Raw genomic sequence first — 16,605 nt, forward strand, 5'->3', positions numbered from 1 at the left:
GCCTATGCCCTTCGGTGGGGATGCAGCAGGTTGCATAAATTTGCATTAGCAACACATTGATTTGGAAGGATTTATCTTCAGGAGGTTAGAAGACATCCACTAACATGTCAAAGTAAAGCAATTGTTCCAAGTATTAATCAAGACCCATAATTGCCCCTGTATTACACAACCTACTTGACTGATTTAGAGTGTGGCAGAGAGGGTAGTCAGTCGCAATGTCAACAGAATAACCGCTCCCCCAAACTCATGGTCTGCCTGGATGACTTAGAAGTGGGCGGACCACCAGGTTTATGCAATGGAATAAAATGTATTCCATTAGCGTAAACCGGTCTCTGACTGCCTTAAGCCATCCGTAAGCCATCCGACTGGCCGCCCTATTTAAAGTGGGCAGTCCAGGGCTTTTTTTTTTTTAACTGCCCATGACAGGCAGATATATCATAGCATTCAGGGCCAGTAAAAAAAAAGAAAACTACACCCTAACACCATGGGGGAAATCTCTCATGGTGCTGGATCATTAATTTTTTTATTTTACAAGAAAAAAATGTAAGTTTCGGGAGTTTATGTTTGAGAAATAAAACACTTTTCCTACATTGACATGTACCAATATGGCGATGGTTCCTGTCAATGTACAGAAATGTATGGGGGGGCAGTGAACATCTCAAATTTGGCAGGCAGAGTGGCAGATGGAAGGTCTTCCACCACCTTATCTGCCTTTAATTCAACTGCCAAACCCACAGACAGGCCATAAACCTAGTGTCAGATTCCTACTCACATTTCCGCAGGAACGCCATGCAAAGACGGAAGGTCCCAGCCTCCCCATATCACGTATTGCACCCAACTGAGTCAAAGTAACAACAGTAACCCTGAGGTAGAAGGGAAAAGAGGCAAGGAAGAAAGTGTCCCTTGACGTACCCCACTCTAGGACAGGACTAGATAGCCAGGAGAAATCTCTGTCAAACAAAGATAGAAAGTGTAAGTATGCAAGGAAATGCTAAATCTTATTATTATTATTATTATGTAATTTTATAAAGCGCGCAGCTGCGCCAGCAAAGGGGCGTCCCGGCACTAAAAGAGGGCTCAGAAAGGCAGCAGGACTAGCCTGCAGGGAACATATAGGTTTTAATGGCATTGCGGAAAGAAAGTAGGCCATCCAAGCGACGGGTCTGAGATAATAAAGGGAAATATGTGTGACTATAAGGTACGTGAAAAATTCCCTTCTTCCACTTAATACTGACAGGTTGTTTGAGTGGGGTGAGATTCTTTGTCTTCTGAAAGCGAAAGGAAGGGTGTAATAAAGAGTGCAGTAAAGGAAATGAAAGAAAAAATATTAAAGGAGAGCACACTGAAACCCACCTAAGGACTAATAGTAATGACACACAATGACAGGACTCCTAACTCAAGAACTAATATCCTGATATCAATCTAACGTAGTATAGATGTGAATGAGAAATAGAACTATGCTAAATTCCACCTAAACGTCAAGTAGAACTAACCGGAATTCCTTATACTTTCAGGAATAATCCATATAAGAATTAAATAAGGAACAAAACAGATCTCCAAGGACAAGGCTCCCAATCAGATAAGTATTATAGTTTCTATAACATATTTTGCATGCTCAGCACAAACACGCTGTTACCGTGAAGGAGTAATAGCAGCTTTCTTTTTGCCTTCTCTTTTGTTTTGTCTTACAGAGGATTCGTCTAAACAGACCCTCTAGGATTTCGCGATTTGCCGCGAAATCGGCACTTTTCTAAAAATCCCGCGATTTTTACAAAAGTGCCTGTGAAATCGGAGTCTGTATGAAAGTGCGTGAGCAGGTACTATCTTCAACATATAGTTAATGTACATGGTCAAAACGTGTGGTGCATTCATCTTAGATGCTGTGGTGACTTTTGAACCACACATTGCTCCTATCACACAAGAACTATGTTTGACACTAAGTTGACCTACAGGTCGTTTTGCCCATTTACAATGCGGAAATAATTGAGGGGTGCTGTATTAAGATAGGATGCTGCAAATGCCATTTTCGCAGGCCATCCGACTAGGACACCACCCGGTTCCACTGCACCTGCTGCAGTTTTGATAGCTACGCCCGTGTCCCCAGTAAGCTGCCCAGTGTAAGGTGTCTACCAACCTACGTTGTCTCTATGGGGTCGAAACGTCGACTTTTCTTTTGTCTACAAATCGCCCTTGCTTCAACAAACATTTCTATTGTGTTCCAACATTAGGGCATAGTGTTTTTAAGATGCATACATGAAATCATGGAGCATTTGCCCACAATTAATGAGCTCAATGATATTCTGCAAAATGATGTATGAGTTCACTTCTTTTTTCCATGCTTTTCACATGATCACGATCCTCACCCCCAATTCACCTACCTTCTCTCCCTCTCTGTCCTACAGGGCACTGTATGTTTTTTAAAAATATGATGACTAATGTACGAGAAATGATCAGTTTGTGGTAATGTGATTAAATAACATTCCCATTAGAAAGTGTTGTAGATTCATCTGTTAAAAATGTCATGTTTGAAAATTCATAAACTTTAATTTGTCCTTAGTTACTGGGACCACTCTATAGCATACCAGTTCTCACCCAGGTCCCAGTACCATTGGGTTTACCCCCTACATCGTCCTTTGGAATCTACTAGACACCATCTGTCCGGACGTCGCCTTCCTAACAGAAACATGGATGAACGCCTCCTCAGCCCCAGACATCACCATTGCCATCCCGGAAGGCTACAAGATCATCCGTAAGGACCGCACCAAACAAACAGGAGGAGGTATCGCCATCGTCCATAAGAATTCCATCCGCATCTCAACCAGCACAGACGTCAACCTCGCTAGCGCCGAACACCTTCACTTCCAGATCCACACCGACCCCAAAACCACACTGAGAGGCACCCTCCTCTACAGGCCACCAGGACCCCGTGCACAATTCAGCGAAGACATCACTGACTTCATCAATCCACACGCCCTCCCCTCCGAGAACTACATACTATTGGGAGACCTCAATTTCCACCTGGAAAAGAGCAACGACAGCAACACCACCACCCTGCTGGACAATCTCGCCAACCTCGGACTCAAACAACTTGTTAATACCCCCACTCACCACGCAGGTCACACACTCGACCCCATCTTCACCTCCAGCAAACATATCTCCTTCAGTCACACCACAGCTCTCCATTGGACAGACCACAGCTGCGTTCACTTTATCTACAAAAAGACCACAACCCACAACCATCCTCAACCTACTCTGCGAAGAAACTGGAACAAAATCACAATCGACCAGATCTCCTCATCGCTTCTTCAAAACCCCCCTGCCAACTCTTCGAACCCCAACCAAGCAGCCATTAACTTCACTCAATGGCTAACCAACAGCGCCGACAGCCTAGCACCCCTGAAAAAACGTCAAATCAAACCAGGCAGCAAAAACGCCCCCTGGTTCAACGATGATCTTAAGAAATCCAAGAAACTCTGTCGCTCCCTTGAGAAGGCCTGTAAAAAAGACCCAAACACCAGCACCAGAGACGCCTTCAAAAACGCCACCCGCATACACCACCAACTGATCCGGTCTGCCAAGAAAGCCGCATTCAAAGACCGACTAGACAACAACGCCCACAACAGCAAGGAACTATTCAACATCGTCAAAGAGTTTACCAACCCCACTGCCAACTCCAACGACATCACTCCCTCTCAAACCCTTTGCGACTCCCTAGCTTCGTTCTTCCACGACAAAATCGCAGACATCCATAACAGCTTCGACAACCAACTCGAAGTCCAACCCACCCAACCGCCTGCCGTACCTTCACCCCCCTTGAACATCCTTAACAACTGGAACCCAATCTCCACTGAGGACACCATCCGCCTGATGAACACCATCCACTCAGGATCCCCCACAGACCCATGTCCCCACCACATCTTCAACAAAGCAGACTCCATCATAGCACCACACCTCCGAGACGTCATCAACTGCTCCCTCAACTCCGCCACCTTCCCGGAAAGCTGGAAACACGCCGAACTCAGCGCCCTTCTGAAAAAACCCACAGCTGACCCCACCGAACTCAAAAACTACCGCCCCATCTCGCTCCTTCCATTCCCGGCCAAAGTCATTGAAAAAGCTGTCAACAACCAACTTGCCGCCTTCCTCGAAACCAACAAATCCCTCGACTCCTCACAGTCCGGCTTCCGAGCCAAACACAGCACTGAGACCGCACTCATCGCTGCAACAGACGACATTCGAACTCTACTGGACAATGGAGACACAGTCGCCCTCATCCTACTCGACCTCTCCGCAGCCTTCGACACAGTCTGTCATAGCACCCTGTTACAACGCCTCAGAAACATCGGAATTCAAGGAAAAGCACTGGCATGGATCACCTCGTTCCTTGCCGGAAGAACTCAGAGAGTTCGACTCCCACCATTCAAGTCAGAGGCCACTGAAGTCACTTGCGGCGTGCCACAAGGATCTTCACTCAGCCCCACCCTCTTCAACGTATACATGAGCCCCCTCGCGGCCATCGCACGCCAACACAACCTCAACATCATCTCCTACGCTGATGACACTCAACTGATCCTCTCACTCACCAAAGACCCTAACACCGCCAAAACCAACCTACATGAAGGAATGAAAGAAGTAGCCGAGTGGATGAAGCACAGCCATCTGAAACTGAATTCAGACAAAACAGAAGTCCTTATCTTAGGTACCTCCCCCTCCGCCTGGGACGATTCTTGGTGGCCAGAGGCCCTTGGAAAAGCACCCATCCCGACGGACCACGCACGGAACCTGGGCGTCATCCTGGACTCCTCACTCTCGATGACCAGACAAGTCAACGCCGTTTCTTCGTCTTGCTTCAACATTCTTCGCATGCTCAAAAAAACATTTCGCTGGATCCCCACCGAAACTAGAAAAACGGTCACCCACGCACTGGTCACAAGCCGCCTGGACTACGGAAACACCCTATACGCCGGTACCACCGCAAAAATTCAGAAAAAACTACAACGCATCCAGAACGCATCAGCCAGACTCATACTAGACATCCCGCGTAAAGACCACATCTCTGGTCACCTGAAAGACCTCCACTGGCTCCCCGTCAATAAGAGAATAACTTTTTGCCTCCTTACCCACGCACACAAATCACTTTACGATCTTGGACCCGAATGTCTCAACACACGACTTTCCTTCTACACCCGCCCCCCCGCCAGTTACGCTCTTCCAATCAAGCCCTTGCTGCTGTACCTCGCATCAACAAAACCACCATGGGAGGAAGATCCTTCTCCTACCTGGCAGCTAAAACCTGGAACTCACTCCCCATTCACCTTCGCCTCACTCAGAACCACCTAGCATTCAGAAAGCAACTTAAAACCTGGATATTCGACAAGTAATTCCCCACCCTTCTTCAAGCGCCTTGAGACCCTATGGGTATGTAGCGCGCTATATAAATTCTTTGACTTGACTTGACTTGACTATATGTACCTCGCAGGTATGCACCTGTCTGAGCAGGTGCATACCTGCGAGGTAATCTAACGTGTAAGTTAGCACGCACACACCATGGTAGAGGGCGACACTCTATCATACACGGAGGACTACACCAATAGACTCATACAAGATCAGACAAATCCTTTTTTAACATCCAATGTACCAACTATTGATTACTCACTAAATGATAAAGTGGCCAAATTGGAACGTTTGGAAAAGAAACTCATCAGAACCCGCCTACATGGCCATTTACTAACCAAATATCTTCAGGAAGGTGTGATCCCTGTGGGACTACAAATAAAGATCGAGCCAGCTATCTTTGTAGAGATTCCCAAATTTAGGGAAAGCTTCAGTTTCATTTCAAACAACTGCTCCCGGCATTGGATGGTGCTGGGGGTTGATACTGCGGCAGTATAAGTCCAATCACTTACCAGCTAAATCAATGCACTAAGAGCTGAGATTACAGGAGATTCCACGTTGAAAAATGCCAAAGAAGCTTTGGAACAACTAGGAAAATCTTTAAAGGATTTTAAATTGACAACTCAAAACAAAAAACTCGATAATTAGCGAAGGACATCCGCTTTTATAACAAGAAGAACACATATCTGTATCTTCAGGACGATTATTATAAACAGGGCACACAGGGCTGTTTTACAGGACGAGGAAGAGGGTCATATTGCGGAAGGAGGAACTACAGTACCTTCTCTGATTCGTCATATAGTACGGATAGCGACCAGGAGCAGGCCGGCCCAAGTTCCGGTTACGTCTACCAAGAAAACTGGCACCAACCGCAGGGTACACCGCCTTTTTTAGGCCAAGGCCATTGGAGACCACCGAGGGGCCATGGAGGCTATTGGCCCAGAGGTCAAGCAAGGGGCCAAACACAGACAGAACAAACATGGGAATGAGGAACAGGCCGAGGACAGAAACAGGTATGTTTCCCTCCGGAGAGCCACGGCGAGATTCCAACACGACGCAAAGTCTACCGTTGGTGACCAACCAATCTACAGCATTGATGACCAATCAATCCACATCAGTGGTCAATATTTCCTCCTATGTCCTAAAGAAGGATGAAGAGAAGATCCTGAATAAGGGGCTTTCTTTTGTACCGACAACACACCCCAATCGTTTTACTCTGAAAACGGAACTTCTGCGATTTTTTCGCAAAATACGCCTTCAATATTTTTTCAGACACTCACAGGCTCCGTTGAGAACATCTCAAACAGGGTTGTGAATACCATCTACTTTTGTACCATCATCCATTACCATGACCCACCAGATTTTGGCATATGAGAACATTGTCCTCAAAGAGATCTTTACGACTCTAAGCTCTCCTAGATACATGGCAATTAACATCACCAAGTCCGAAAGAGAAGCCCTGGTGTCACTCAAGAACAACAAAGAGATCGTTATGAAGCCTGCGGATAAGGGCGGTGCTATTGTCATACAGGACCTTGATCATTACAAACACGATATCATGAACCAGCTCCAGGATGGTGTGAGCTACTGCAAACTGTGACCCCTCCAAGTACCTGGCATGTGAAATTTTACGAATAACTGAATCCGGCCTCCAACAAGGTTTCTTATCACAGCATGAGTTTCAATACCTGAATCAGAAGGATACTAGACTACCTACCATATACACATTGCCCAAAATTCATAAAAGCATCTCCAGCCCACGGGGAGACCGATTGTATCAGGGTGTGGCTCAATTTGGGAGCCTTTGTGTAAATATATAGATTTCTTTCTCAAACCCATCGCAGAATGCACAAAGACATATCTACGAGACACACTACAAACAATTGGGATTATTGATGCGGCACCTTTTGACCCTGAAGTACAGTGTTGTAAACTGTATACTTGTTTCTCTATGGTCTGCTTTAATCTCTATGTTCCTCTCTATGTTCTAGAATTGTATTACTACTGTGGACTCTGAGTTCTGCCAGGACAGTTGGTTGACCGGTCGGCAGGCGCTGGGTCCTTCACTGCTGTGCTCGTGAATAAACCTCTTTATTTACCTTAAATGGTTTACGAGCCATATATACAACAATTTGGCGACTTGTGCCTGCTGACTCCTGACTTCCCCTGCTGTATAACACCTGAAGACATGATGGAGAAGTTCCCAGTCGGAGCACCGTGCAGTAGGACCTAGCAACAAAGAACCCAGTGGTGCTGCAGTGATCTCCTACTGTGAGATTCCTGACATCGGAGACCTTCTCGTCGGAATTCAGAGCTGTTTCAAGGACATTTTAACAACTTTCACTCAGCTTACCTGTGAGTAACAGCGTATCCTAGCAACGGCTTTGAATCTCCCCTCCATTACTCCCGTGTACTCGAGCCTGTGTGCGTGACTGTAACCAGTGACTGACGTATCCTGAGTGCCAAGCCTCGTTCTCGATGTCCGGCCATTGTTTTGTGACGTCTTACATATCAATTGAATCTCGGCACACCGGGAAGTCAAAACGTGCGTTTCAAACCTTGTTTGTACTGAGCGGCCATTTTAATAGTCCAGTTCGAACACAGTGCGCTGAATTTACCGACTTGCTCAGTTTTTAACGAGGACTAGTTTCGTCGGTAAAAGATCTTCACTCAGCGACAAGAGAGGTATTTGTCTTCAATTTAATTATCATTATTCCTGTTTACAATATGGCATCAGCGCAAAATATAAATGTCACGCTTCCTCCACCCTTTTTAAATGAACCAGGGAATCCTCATGTACCGTGGGAGGATTGGTTCATTATATTTGATAACTATTTGGAGGCAATTGATGGTCAAGAGTTCTCCTCAAAGAGGAAAAAAGCAATTTTGCTGAGTACACTTGGGAAGGAGGGGCAAAGAATCTTTAGATTTTTACCAATCGCATTGCAGGCTAACGGTGAAGCAATTCCTGATCAGTATAAAGAGGCAATTTCCAGATTGGAAGTTAAGTTTGCAAAAGAAGAAAATCTTGTGATGCATCGATATAAGTTTTACACTCAAAAGCAGAGATCAGAGGAGGGTATTGATGATTTTGTTACCCGTCTCAGAGAGTTGTCAATAAAGTGCAAGTTTGGCACTATGGCAGAAGAACTTATTCGCGATCAGCTAATAGTGCAGTGTAACAGTCGCAAAATCCAAGAAAGACTTTGGGCGGCCAAAAATCCGACACTCAAAGTTGCCATTGAACTTGCGCAAGTTATTGAAGAATCAGAGAAGTGCATCAGGGTTATTGAGAACTCCAAGAAAAAACAATTGGATCAGGAAGTATCTATAGTTTCAGACAGAGATGGAGAATATGATTCCCATTCTAGCGTAGATGACTCTGTTGCCGTCATCAAGAACAAGTGGAAAACCTTTCCCAAGAAGGCCACTTCTCAGAACAAGTTTTGCAATAGATGTGGCAGTAATTCACATTCCTCGGAAGCCAGGTTTTGTTTTGCAGCAAACAAAGAGTGTTTAAAATGTGGAAAAGTGGGACATTTCTCAAAAATGTGCAAAACAAAGAATAAGCAGAAAATTGCTGTGGTGGAGGATTCCACTTATGACTCTGGTGGAGACAGATTACTAGTAGTTAGTGACACAGATGTTGCCAATGTTAATGAACAAAGAATGAATAGACCTAAAGCTATGTTCACAATAGATGAGCGAGAAGTTTCGCTGATGGTTGACACTGGATCCCGTCACACTATCATTCCTCAGTCGACATTTAGGGAACTTTGGTCTGACAAACCTTTGCTCAAGAGTGACATCTCCCCCAAGGGATTTCAAGGGGAAACCATAAATATAGTCGGTTACTTTGAATCTAGCATTGTGTTCAAGAAAAGGTCCATAATGGGGAAAGTTTATGTGTCATTTGATGGTCCGCCCATCTTGGGGTGGATTCATCAATATGACCTCTATATCATCATAAATCCGAGGGCACCTGACCAAGTCATGGTTTTGGAGGATGATTTGATTGATATGATTTTGAGTGAGTTTGTGTCTGTTTTCAGAAGTGAATTGGGCGAGTTGAAAGGCTATTCACATATGATAAGGATGAAAGAGGGATGTATACCCATCCAGCACAAACTGAGGAGAGTTCCTCTAGCTATAAGAGATGATGTGAAATTATTGTTGGAAGAAATGCTGCAGAATGGGGTCATTGAACCTGTGGAAGAGTCACCGTGGATTTCGCCCGTAGTTATTTCTAAAAAATCCGATGGCAAGTTACGCTTCTGTGTGGACCTCAGGTCTGTCAATAAGTGTGTGGTGGCGGACATTTTTCCCCTCCCGAACATTAATGAATTGGTGTCTACACTAGAGGGCGCTAAATATTTTTCAAAACTTGACCTTAAAAGCGCTTACCACCAGGTTAAGCTACATCACACTTGCAAACATATCACCTCTTTCATCAACACAGAGGGTGTTTTTCAGTTCACACGTTTACCTTTTGGGTTAATTTCGGCGGCAAGTGTTTTCCAGCGTATAGTTCATGAACTGTTTAAGGGACTTGCGAAAGTTGTATACTTCCAAGATGACATTCTTATATTTGGCAGTTCCGTGGAAGAGCACAATAAATTACTCAGACAGGTACTACATAGGATTGGTGATGCAGGGCTTACATTACGTAAAGAAAAGTGTGTTTTTCTTGTCCAACAGATTGAGTACCTAGGGCATGAGATTTCTGTGGATGGTATTAGACCCAAGAGAGATTTACTAATAGCGATAAGGTCAGCTCCTCGCCCAACTGATAAGGATCAGTTGAGGTCCTTCATGGGCCTTATAGAATACTATTCTAAGTTTGTCAGCAATTTCTCAGAGAAGACTATTGAGTTGAGGAGTTTGCTCAAAAAAGGTTGCAAATTTATTTGGGGTACAGAACAAGAATCTGCTTTCGAGATGATCAAAGAACAGATTTGCAAAGCGGGTGTTTTGGCCCCCTTTGACACTAGACTTCCAACGATTCTCATGGTTGACGCAAGTGCATTTGGGTTGGGTGCCATCCTAGTCCAGAAACATGGTCTTCTGGAACGGCCTGTTGCGTTTGCCTCTAAAACGTTGTCTGATGCTGAAAAGAATTATAGTGTCATCGAGAAGGAGGCCTTGGCTGTTGTGTGGGGTGCACACTATTTCCGGACGTACCTTTGGGGTATCAGTTTTGTTATCAAAACCGATCACAAGCCTTTGCTTAGGATTCTTGCTCCTGGTGGAGCTGTCAGAGGTTCTCCTAGGTTGGCCAGGTTAGCTTCCAAATTGCAAGATTTCCATTTTCAAGTGGAGCATATTCAAGGTTGGAGAAATTTACAAGCGGATTGTTTTTCTAGATTGCCTTTGGCTTCTACGGATTCTGATCTCCAACTTGATCTATTGGATGAGAGTGTCGCTTGGGTGCAGGATGTCACCTCTTTTGGTGTTGGTTCTTTCTCACATCAGGATTGGGTAGATGCCATGGAGAGTGATGAAGTTCTTAAAGATGTGGTCAGGTTACTCAAGGATGGTCCTAGGAGAGAGAGTTGTGTGCAAGTTTCTGTGCGTCCTTACATCAAGATTTTGGACGAATTATCTACATGTGGGGAAGACATTGTCTTGCGCAATGACAAATTTGTTCCGCCGTGTAATCTCAGGCGCAAGCTTTTTGACATTGCACATGAGGGGCATCTTGGACAGACATTAACCCAACAGAGACTCAAACAAAATTTTTGGTGGCCCGGTATGGATGCGCAAGTTGCTATGTGGGTTGAACAATGTGGGCTGTGCAAGGAAGGAGAAAAACGTCTGAAAGTGGCGGTTGGCACTAGCATGGGTGAGATTGCTTGTCCTGAGGTGCCGTGGCATACCATATGCATGGACTTCATTGGGCCCATGTCAGAACTTGGCCTGCATCAGCGGTTTGCCATTGTGTGTGTTGATGCGTTTTCTAAATGGATAGTAGTCAACTTTGTCAAAGACATAACTACTGAGACCACCATTTTGTTCCTCAAATCTTTGTTCCACTCTGAAGGTTTTCCTAGTATTATTGTTACTGACAACGGGACCCAGTTGGTCTCACAGAAAATGCAGTCCTTCCTTTCCCATTCTGGTGTGTCCCATCATCGTACTTCACTCTATAATCCTCAGGGAAACGGATTGTGTGAGAGGATCAATAGGTTGGTGAAGGGGACGATCCAACTGGCTGTCTCTGGTGGATGCAGTGTGTCTGATATTGTTGAGGAGATGGTGTATGCTCATCGTACGACGGTTCATGGGAGTTCCATGAAATCTCCTTTTGAGATTTTGCGTGGAAGACCACCAGGGACAAAGCTTATTCCTTCTTGGTTCAAACAACTTTTGATGAATCATAGTTCTGATGATTCTAAACGTGTTATGTCTTCTCCCACTGAGGGTTGTACTATCTCAAAAGGGGATATGGTCAAGGTAAAACCAGGCAGATGTGCCAAGGGTCTATCAAAATTTCGAGGGCCTTTTTCTGTAAAAAAAAGTTTTTCCCAATTATGTACTCCTTGAAAATGGAGAAAAATGGAATTTGAGGCGGGTTGCAGTGTACCAGAAATGTGGGCGAAATTCTCCTGTTTCTGCTATTCCTGTTTCTCACATTCCTTGTTCTGCTTCTGCTAAGGAAGGGGGTGGTAGTGGTTACATGCTTTTATCCCAAGAGTGTGCTTCTTCCTCCTCTTCGAACAGGTTTTGCTTTGGAGGTGGTGATGCATCGGATTCTGCTTCCTCTGCTGTTCCATCCACCACCATTGAGTCTTCTCCCTCCCTTCCTCCTTCCCTTTCCACTTCTAGAGTTTCAAGGTACCGCAAACCACCTACTTATCTAAATGATTATCTTTGCAATTAATATGTTTCATTTTCCTTTTTATTTTTGTTGTTTGATTAATAAGGAAAGGAGATGTGTTGTAAACTGTATACTTGTTTCTCTATGGTCTGCTTTAATCTCTATGTTCCTCTCTATGTTCTAGAATTGTATTACTACTGTGGACTCTGAGTTCTGCCAGGACAGTTGGTTGACTGGTCGGCAGGCGCTGGGTCCTTCACTGCTGTGCTCATGAATAAACCTCTTTATTTACCTTAAATGGTTTACGAGCTTATATATAACATACAGCTTTTGGTAACCTGAGATATAGTGTCCCTATACACGAGCATCCCCCAGACTTTGGCCCTTGAGGTCATACGTAAAGTCCTCAACAAAAGACCAGCACCTGTACGGGTACCGACGGACTTCATTGTGAATCTACTTTTGATAGCCATGATGAAGAACTTCTTTCTATTCCAAGGTAACTTCTACCTACAGACCAAGGGAGTAGCCATGGGGGCGGCCTTTGCCCCGGATCTAGTGATTATTTTTATGGATGATTTTGAATGTTCTTTGATCCTACATCCTAACAACCCACACCTGGCCAAAATACCAGAATGGTGGAGATACATCGATGATGTCCTTATGATATGGACAGGAACACCTGATGATCTACAAATGTTCCATACGTGGCTAAACAACCAGAGCAAGGACATCCAGTTTACAATGCATTCAGACAACCAGCGCATTGACTTTCTTGATATTACGATTTACCATGAGGATAGAAAGCTCTACACCACCTTATACCGCAAACCAGCAGAACGCAATTCACTATTACACTATAGCAGTCACCATCCGCGAAGCCTGAGGGATAACTTACCGGTGGGACAATTTTTCAGGATTCGCCGGAATTGCTCGAAGAAGAGCGATTACAAACTGGAAGCTGACATCTTGAGCCAGCGTCTCCTGGAGAGAGGATACCCACGCCGCCTGATCAAAAGAGCCTCAAAGAGAGAGTGGTACAGCCCTAGAGAGGCTCTATTAATGACCAAGAACAAGAGTGACCAGGAACTGAACAGAATGGTATGTGTAACAACATTTAACACTCATAGTCATACCATCAAGAAAATGATCAATAAAAATTGGTCCATTATCTCAGATGACATTTGCCAACCTCAGCCACCTATGCATGCGTTTAAGAAGGCTAAATGTGTCAGAGTCTATGTTGTATGCTCCTATCTAGATAACCCAGCTACACCGTCAATACAATCACTTTGGAACCTCCCTCCCCCCAAAGGGGCATTACAGATGTGGGAGTTGCAAAGCCTGTGGACTGACCATCCAGACCAACATTTTCATGTACAAACACCATCAGATAGACCTACAAGCATTCACTAATTGCAACACCAACAATGTAATTTATGGCATCATCTGCCCCTGTGGTTCCATTTATGTTGGACAGACCCAGCAAAAAATCAAAACAAGAATACTACAACACTGTAGTAGGATACGATGCGACACTCATGGTGCGCCACTGGTTGAACATTTCAAAAGTGCAGGACACTCTCCTGATGAACTCCAATGGATTGTCCTTGAAAAAGCCACCCTGGGGCCCCGGGGTGGGAACATAGGACCAATTCTTAATGTACGTGAGGCAAAATGGATAACACGATTTGACTCAAAACATACAGGCTTGAACGAACTTGATTCAAGCTACGCACAACTAGCATGTTTAGCAATAGAATAACCGCATCATATATTCATGTCAATCCCCTAAGTTTACCTAGGTCTCCTGTTTGAATGTCTATTAGGACCTGAACATCACTTACTCACAAATCTGCTACTTGTAATTGTTAAACCATCTAGTAGCTAGTCAAACATGTTCACCTGACTAATACAATGTTGGTTCAATTTTCTGCATCACTACTTGGTTCATAAGCAGATACGTATTTTACTCCTGTTTTTGCCAAAAGTATTCAATGTCTGACCATGTTTATTGTCCTAGTTACCAATGCAATGATGTACATCTTGCTAATGTAAACACATATGCATTTATTGTTTAGTACAATTGCGCCCAATATCTGACCATGATACGTGTTAAATGCATTTATTATAGGTAGATTGTACAATGTTACTAAAGAGGTGAATCCAATTCACCTACCTTCTCTCCCTCGCTGTCGTACAGGGCACTGTATGTTTTTTAAAAATATGATGACTAAACTACGAGAAATGATCCGTTTGTGGTAATGTGATTAAATAACATTCCCATTAAAAAGTGTTGTAGATTCATTCATCTGTTATAAATTTCATGTTTGAAAATTCATAAACTTTAATTTGTCCTTAGTTACTGGGACCACTCTATAGCATACCGGCACACTATGCTAGGACAGATATTTAGCTTCACTGCTTTTAAGCCACGCCCTTAATTTCATCAGTCAAGCACCTTTGATAGACCCCCAGTTTTTTTATCCCACCTAAAGCCCTGTTTTTCACCACCAATCTTGCGACTCCCTTTAAGTTAGCATTCAGAGCGTATTGTGCTTTGTAATGGCGAACACGAGGGGAAAGAGCATTTCTCACTAAAACCTGGATATGGTGATTCGCATACATTTCTGTATCCCGTCCTGAGGTACATTAATTCATGCTAAGTGCTATTAATGTCTCCCGTGCCCAGCTTTCCACATGCTGCCTGCCACCCATACTACCTACCTCCTCCATGTCCTTCTGTCCACACAGAGATTGGTCCATAGAAAGTGTGTTCAACGAGCACCTATAGATAACCTTTTTTTTTTATCTTGTATTTTAACTGGTATGACCACCGAAGGCCCTAATTCTATATTAAAAACAGAGTTTTGGACTATACCATTTCCCGCTGAAAGGCAATATTTCCCATACCTGGCGCGTCACGCAGTTTGGTGCTCACTTTCCCTCCATGTTAAAGAACAGTAGATGTTTTATCACCCAGGCTAATGTTCCGCATAGCTAAATACATATAAGGTCCCAAAGGCGAGACCGATTGCATTGCAAATGCTTGTTTTTTACTCGAAAGGTCTTCTAGGACCGCGCGCGGGCTCGAGCCTGGCTCCAGCTTTCAGTGGCGCGGGACTGCTCATTGCGTGTCTCGGCGGGCACCGCCCCTGGGCGCATGCAGGGTTGGCACCCCCTTCACCGGGCGCACTCACACCCACCTGCAGGGCACCACCGGCCGGCTGATTCATTCTGACTGTCATCGGCTGTCCCCCACCTCTCCTTAATTGTTCCAGGCAGACTCTGTCCAGCCCACACCTCTCGCCTTACCTTCTATATTGTCCTCAGGGGATAGCTCCTGGAGCCCGCAGCGCACTCTCGCAGCAGTGGGCCTGTGGTGGTCACTGAGGCGGCTGCAGTGACCTCACACCTCTGTGCCAGCGCCGCGCGCCTGTATCCTACCCGCTTTGGGTCTCCTTCGCGCGAATCGCGCTGCTTTAGAATATCCCAGCTGTCATGGGTTGTATTTCAATGCAACCACTTTATGCCAAAAATATGCTGTTTGATATTCATCTCGCTTTATAGATTAATTTCAGTGTTTTTTTTTTTTACTGGTGATAAAGTGCCACTCACAGTATCAGACAACAAGTCACACCTAAGCAGGCATGGACCCTACAAAGGTCACTCATAGGGGACTCTGAAAACTCGTCAGCTACGGTTGTTGCCTCTTGTAAAGTCCCTTCAACAATACTTTCTCTAATGTCATATAAAGTTGTATTAGAGGGGTCTCACACATTCACTTTCTGCCCCGGATCCGAAAAGTCCTAGAGCCGGACCGGAATACAGTACAGATGACTTTCCCGAGAACGGGCGACAGTGAGTGTGCGTCGGATTCATAAACATTTTTTAAAGAAAGGGGCTTGTCGCAGCCAGAGATTCAATCGCCCTTACCTTTTGTTCTGGTACCAGAGATGTATTTAGGCGGTGTGCGGCGCGAACCTTCGAGAGCGCTCCTCAGACTGGGAAGAGAATCTGACAAGCGATAGCTGCGGGTGGGAAACCCCGCCAAAGCGCCTACACCCCTGTACCAGGATTTCAGCAACTATGACGTTTTACCGCTCTGCATTTCATTGGTTCAGTGTATCCTCGACATTTGACGGGTTGTTGATATTCATAGATCAAACACGTAATTGAAATGCCTTCAGTTTCGATTCCTTGCTTGAGTGGGAAGCCCGCCACTGTTACTTTCCCGCCTCTCCTTGAACACACACATCACTGCCTTGAAGCACAGTGGCGTTCAACCCCGCGCTTCAGTGTAGGTGAAAAGCCAAGCAAATTCAACTATTTGACTGCAACACTCACCTGTGAGTACGGCTTCATTAAAACACAGGGAGCCCGCACTGCTGTAA

General features: G+C 44.8%; 1 protein-coding gene across 1 annotated transcript in view; it reads right to left on the reverse strand.

Moving 5' to 3' along the window:
* The window catches only part of FAM111A (FAM111 trypsin like peptidase A), a 298,900-nt gene extending 282,556 nt beyond the window's left edge, over positions 1–16,344 (reverse strand). The window contains exon 1 of the mRNA XM_078665344.1: positions 16,148–16,344. The gene's annotated coding sequence lies outside the window, so the exon portion shown is untranslated. The remainder of the gene's footprint in view (positions 1–16,147) is intronic.
* Between the last annotated feature and the right edge of the window lie 261 nt (positions 16,345–16,605).

Source organism: Lissotriton helveticus, chromosome 1_1, assembly GCF_964261635.1.
Source record: "Lissotriton helveticus chromosome 1_1, aLisHel1.1, whole genome shotgun sequence".
Classification (NCBI taxonomy): Eukaryota; Metazoa; Chordata; class Amphibia; order Caudata; family Salamandridae; genus Lissotriton; species Lissotriton helveticus.